At 42.3% G+C, this 5,150-nt stretch overlaps 1 protein-coding gene across 1 annotated transcript in view; it reads right to left on the bottom strand.

The window, feature by feature from the left end:
* Positions 1–4,183, bottom strand: part of gli1 (GLI family zinc finger 1) — a 37,120-nt gene extending 32,937 nt beyond the window's left edge. Inside the window, exon 1 of the mRNA XM_027010941.3 lies at positions 3,820–4,183. The gene's annotated coding sequence lies outside the window, so the exon portion shown is untranslated. The remainder of the gene's footprint in view (positions 1–3,819) is intronic.
* Between the last annotated feature and the right edge of the window lie 967 nt (positions 4,184–5,150).

The following is a 5,150-nucleotide window of genomic DNA, read 5'->3' as shown; positions in this document are numbered from 1 at the left end:
TAACTACAGTATTATTACTAATATCTACCACATGGGTTGTCCCAGAGCAACCCCCAATCAAAGAGCCAAGAAGGGAACAAAAAGAAGGAGGAGGAGCTGATAGCAAACACATTAGGCAGAGGGAGAGAGACCGTTCGACAATCTCTTTGGGCAGGCGGGAATACTGAACCATGTGTTCTTTTCCCCAGATCCCTCTCCTCGCAGATATAGGGGACTGCTACTGGAGCGGAGTTCTTTCATCGCGTCCATTGTTCGGGTGGATCTGAAGTGACGATCCCGAGGATAAACATCTAATGCCTTTGCCCTTTTGTGTCAAACCAAGTACTTAGTAACACAGTTGAACTCCTGCTCCACTCATTAAGTCTTGCTGAGTAGACCTAAATCACCGACCCAACAGACTCTGCTGAAACTGTTAGTGTCATTAAGAGATACACCTGTAAAGTTCTAAGAGCGCTCGCTTTCCTTTTTAATGATGAAACTGTACACTTTCTCCACCTGTGCAGTGGCAAGAATAAATCCAAATTGGCTACGAAAGACTGAGGAGGAAACCATTAAGGCAAGAACAACTGAATGGTACATATAATTTAACCAGGTGCTGAGGCTGAAGAAAAGAAAGAAAGAAAGAAAGAAAGAAAGAAAGAAAGAAAGAAAGAAAGAAAGAAAGAAAGAAAGAAAGAAAGAAAGAAAGAAAGAAAGAAAGAATACAAGTCAGAAAAAGAATAGGCCTAAAAGCCAAGATTAAACAATGAAATATTCATTGTCACTGCTGTAGGAAAATAGGATAATAGATGCTCAATATCAGCATCTCTTCTGTTTGCAGTATCATTACAGAAAACAAAATGAAAGAAAGAAAAAGAAAATGTTCAGCGGGGACTGAAATAGTGAGAGAGAGAGGGAGAGAGAGAGAGAGAGAGAGAGAGAGAGAGAGAGAGAGAGAGAGAGACCGAGACCTCTCTCTGTCCTCCTCTCTCTTTCCCCTTCTCTCTCTTTCTCTCTCTCTCTCTCTCTCGATCTCCCTTTTTCTCGGGCTGCCGTGTGGATGGACAGCTGCTATTAAACTCTGATTGTTTCAGGTTCACAGGGTGTGAAAGGGGCTGATTGGGGGCTACGATCCCTATGAGGGTGGTCCGCATGGTGGGGGAGGGGGGCGGCAGAGGGATGAGGCAAAGGGAAGCGTCACGTGACGCGTGCATCTCACCGCACAGCCCGAAAAAGGAATCCTGCATGGGAAAAACATACCGCTTGTTGCCGCCTGCCTATGGGAGCGTTAGGATACACACGCGCGCGCGCGCGCACGCACACTCCTTGAAGGAGAACCATGGAGCCTCCCACCCACGCGTATTTAGGTCTTCATCATTTCCAGCAGTCTGCATTACTGAAGCAGCACTACAGAATAACTATTCCATTAGAAATCAGCTATTTCTTGTCTCAGAATTGTAGAAAAATGGCAAAAAAAAAACCAAATACCTATTGCTTCACTAAAATTCACTATTGGAATTTTGAAATCTCCATCAAAGCTTAAATTCCTCTGACTACGATACTGTGCTTTGCGTTTTGATTTTAGATGCAACTTCTCTTCACACACATCTGACGAGCTCAATTACAGCATAATAAGCATGTGATAATAGCATAAGAACTACATTCATTTGACAGTGAAGATCGGTCTTGAGTCCTCCACCTCCATGTTAGCAAAGGGTGGCAGGCATACACCAGCTCCTTGACACCTCTGTGTTAAGAAGTTAGGACAGTCTGTGAAGATGATTCTAAAGGAAGTTCAAATTTGTGTGTGTGTGTGTGTGTGTGTGTGTGTGTGTGTGTGTGTGTCTGTGAGTGTGTGCTAACGAGAGCCTTTTGGCCCTAACACTGCTCCATCACACACTGATAATGAATAACAGGGGAGAGGAAGAAACCCTACTGAGCCTTTCTTACCTCTCATAGGGCAAGTTCAGCTACCATGTCAACCTGGTGCAAGGCACTGTCAGAGGAGTGTGTGCGTGTGTGTGTGTGTGTGTGTCTGTGTGTGTATGACCGCACGTGTGCATGTGTGTAGACACATGTGTACCTGTCTCAAACCTTCACTGACAAATAAAGGCAATAAACTGACATCCAGAAGGATTTCACAGGTGACGGTCCATTGTATTTTATCCACTTAAGCTCTGCACGTGTCCTGAAATTCTGACTCCAGGTAAGTCCAGCTTTATTTGAAACATGAGATGATAACAGAAGTGAGTGAAAGGGGCCTACCAGGGAGAGACCAGGAAGAGTTTGGGTGGCTCCGAGCTCCAAGAACCTTAAGTGATCGGAGCCTTACAATACTTAAAAACTATATGCAAACTCAGTTCAAAATGCCTGCCTGATCCTAGTTATAAGACCAAACTTTATACTCGGTTTCTACAAGAACTTTGTGCCCTTGTTATGTGTGCTAATCATAATTTAAGTAGGCCTAATATAAGGTCAAAAATGACTTCTTAGAATGTTGACAGGATCTAACCACAGTAAAAGCCGAGCAGAGCGCTTTACATTGCAATTACATAGATTAGCAAAGATTACATAAGCTTTTAAACTCAGCTCTCGGACCTCCTCCCTCCTCCGCTCTTCTCCCTCTTGATTACGGTTCTGATCCACTTTATCTTTTAATACCAAATCATGGAAACTCCATTAAAGTCAAAATAACACGGAAAAGGGGTCAACAACGGGGAAACGTAAAAGGTTGCTTGGCTTTTCTGCCGTAGTTTGATGTAAGAATTGGAAGGTTTCTGAAACTACGTATTTGTGGGTTACTCGGCACTGTGGATTGGTCTGTAAATTTTAAAACCAGTGTAAACATATTACAACCAAAATGACGTTGCTGTTACGTGGTAGGTCTCATATGCACATTTGGAAAAGATATTGGCACCTCAAGCATTTCAGGTTACAAGAAACAGCTGCTGAGGTGCGGCCTACGAGCCACACAGGAATTCGGTGACCTCTAAACTCCTAGGGTTATGCTGCCAACAAGACAGGCATATTCTCAAGCAGGTATGCAAAGCGGAATAGATGAGATCTCATTCTAAAGTCCTGATGTATCTACATGTATTTGGCATAGTTTGTATAGTCTCGACTGCCAGAGATCGCCAGGACGCCTAAGACGATCTAAGGAGACTACCATCAGACATTTTTATTTAATTAATTTCTCTTTATTTACATTTTTATTTAAATTATTTATTTACATTTTTATTTAATTTATTTATTTTTGCATTTTTACTGACAATAGATAAACATGACAAATAACTGAGCTATGAAACTTTAAGCTTGTTATTCCCTTATATCGTTTAAACAGCTTCTTCAGGTCTTTTAGTTTTGGGAATAAATCACATACAACGTAGAAACATCAAGGGATATGCCTGCGTTCTAATCAAGTGTTAAATTGGCACCAGTCAAAACTCTTGATCTGTCTGAGAGTCTGAAAGATCACGCTCATCTTCAGTGAGCTCTAGCAGCTACTGAGGGACGAGCTGGCATGTTTGTATGTATGCTTATGTTCTTGTGTTCACCATCCAGTCAAGTGACTCTCCACAGCAGTGTATGTTATAGGGACATGTTTGGTTTGCTAATCAATGCGCAAACATTCCACTTGATTAACACTCCAACACACTTACTTGAGACCACCACTCAGACAGCTGGTCAATAGCCTTTCCATATATTAGCTCATTAAAGCCTTAAATATTATAGCAAACGTTGGCATTTTTCTTCTTCTAGGTACCATTTTTTCTCCCTCAAATGAAAAAAAAGCTTAATATAAAAATGTTACCAAGAGTAGAGAATAGTACAGTAGCCTACCTTTTAGAGAATCGTGCCCGTCTGCATCAGTTTGTGTGGCCCTAAATTGATCCCAGCAAATTCTGCTTTCCCTGGAAAAACTGCAGAGGAGAGCTGAAAGCCGAGAGCGTCCCACTGGGGGTTCGAGAATTTCCAATAAAGCCCCTCTTTCTCCTGCTGGACACACACATGCAGATGGAGACAAACGTCCAGTCGCGTAAGTGTTCACTTTATTCCAATTCTCTACTTCAGCCGCGTAGGAAAACCGCCTCCAAAAGTTTCGCTAAAGTTGCACTTGAAAATCACTGACAAAGTTAAGATCCATTTTCGGTGTCCGGGTTCCACAAGCCCAAAGTTGCACAGGCAGCGCGAGAATGCGAGCTCTCCTTTCCCCCTCTCCCCCTCCCTCTATCCCAGACTCCGTGGACCACCCCGAAACAGGAAGTTAACTTTTTGTTTTTCTTGAAGGAAAAAAAGAGAAAGCCCGACTGCTAAGCCTGTGCTTTGCCGTCATGCTTAAAGCATTGGCCACGTAACTCGCAACTCTTCTACTTACTTTAATTATACATTTATAATAATAATAATAATAATAATAATAATAATAATAATAATAATAATAATAATAATAATAATAATAATAATAATAATAAACGAGAAGAACAACAAATTGTACGTTATAAAGATTTAAAAGATTTATTTATACAATTATTTATTCACACTATTTAACTAGGCTGGTTTATAGTACAACGCAGCAAATACTTTATGTTAGCCTCTTTTTTTTAACTGTTGCGAAGTGTTAATGAGGTAGGACGGCATGGCAGCACATCCTACTATTGTGCCTTAATGTTGTTCGGACTTTTGTTATTTGCCCAGTCTGATAGCTGGGTTTTCTACGTTTATGAGATGCTGTGTGTGGACGATCACGGTCGATCGAGTCTGTTAAAGTGCGCGCTGCAGTAACCACGGCGGTGCACCGCAAAACCCGGGCTGGAGCCCGAACAATCACGAGAATGAGTCGACACTTTAGGGGGTGGGGAGGGGGTGGATCGGGTGAGATCGGGCGAGATCGGGTTTCCAAAACAGCAACGTAGGTCTGCGCTGCATGGGTTAAATCAAGACGCGGGCTCACTCGAATATCAAACGATCCATTCAAAATCTAATAAGAAACAACATGTATTCTCAGTTAAGACTGCTGGACCTAGTATCTCCCATTGATAGCAAACAGCCTCTTGTGAGAAGCATATTGTGAATAAGAGCTGAGGTTGTTTGTGTGTGAGTGATCGGTAGAGTAAGTCCGATACAGCGGGCTTTTTCTGAGGCAGATGCTACAGCCATATGCCAATAGGAGGCCA

Source organism: Electrophorus electricus, chromosome 7, assembly GCF_041902795.1.
Source record: "Electrophorus electricus isolate QZ-2024a chromosome 7, ASM4190279v1, whole genome shotgun sequence".
NCBI classification, from domain to species: Eukaryota; Metazoa; Chordata; class Actinopteri; order Gymnotiformes; family Gymnotidae; genus Electrophorus; species Electrophorus electricus.
Note: the sequence above shows the minus strand (reverse complement) of the source record. Positions and strands in the feature narration are given on the sequence as shown.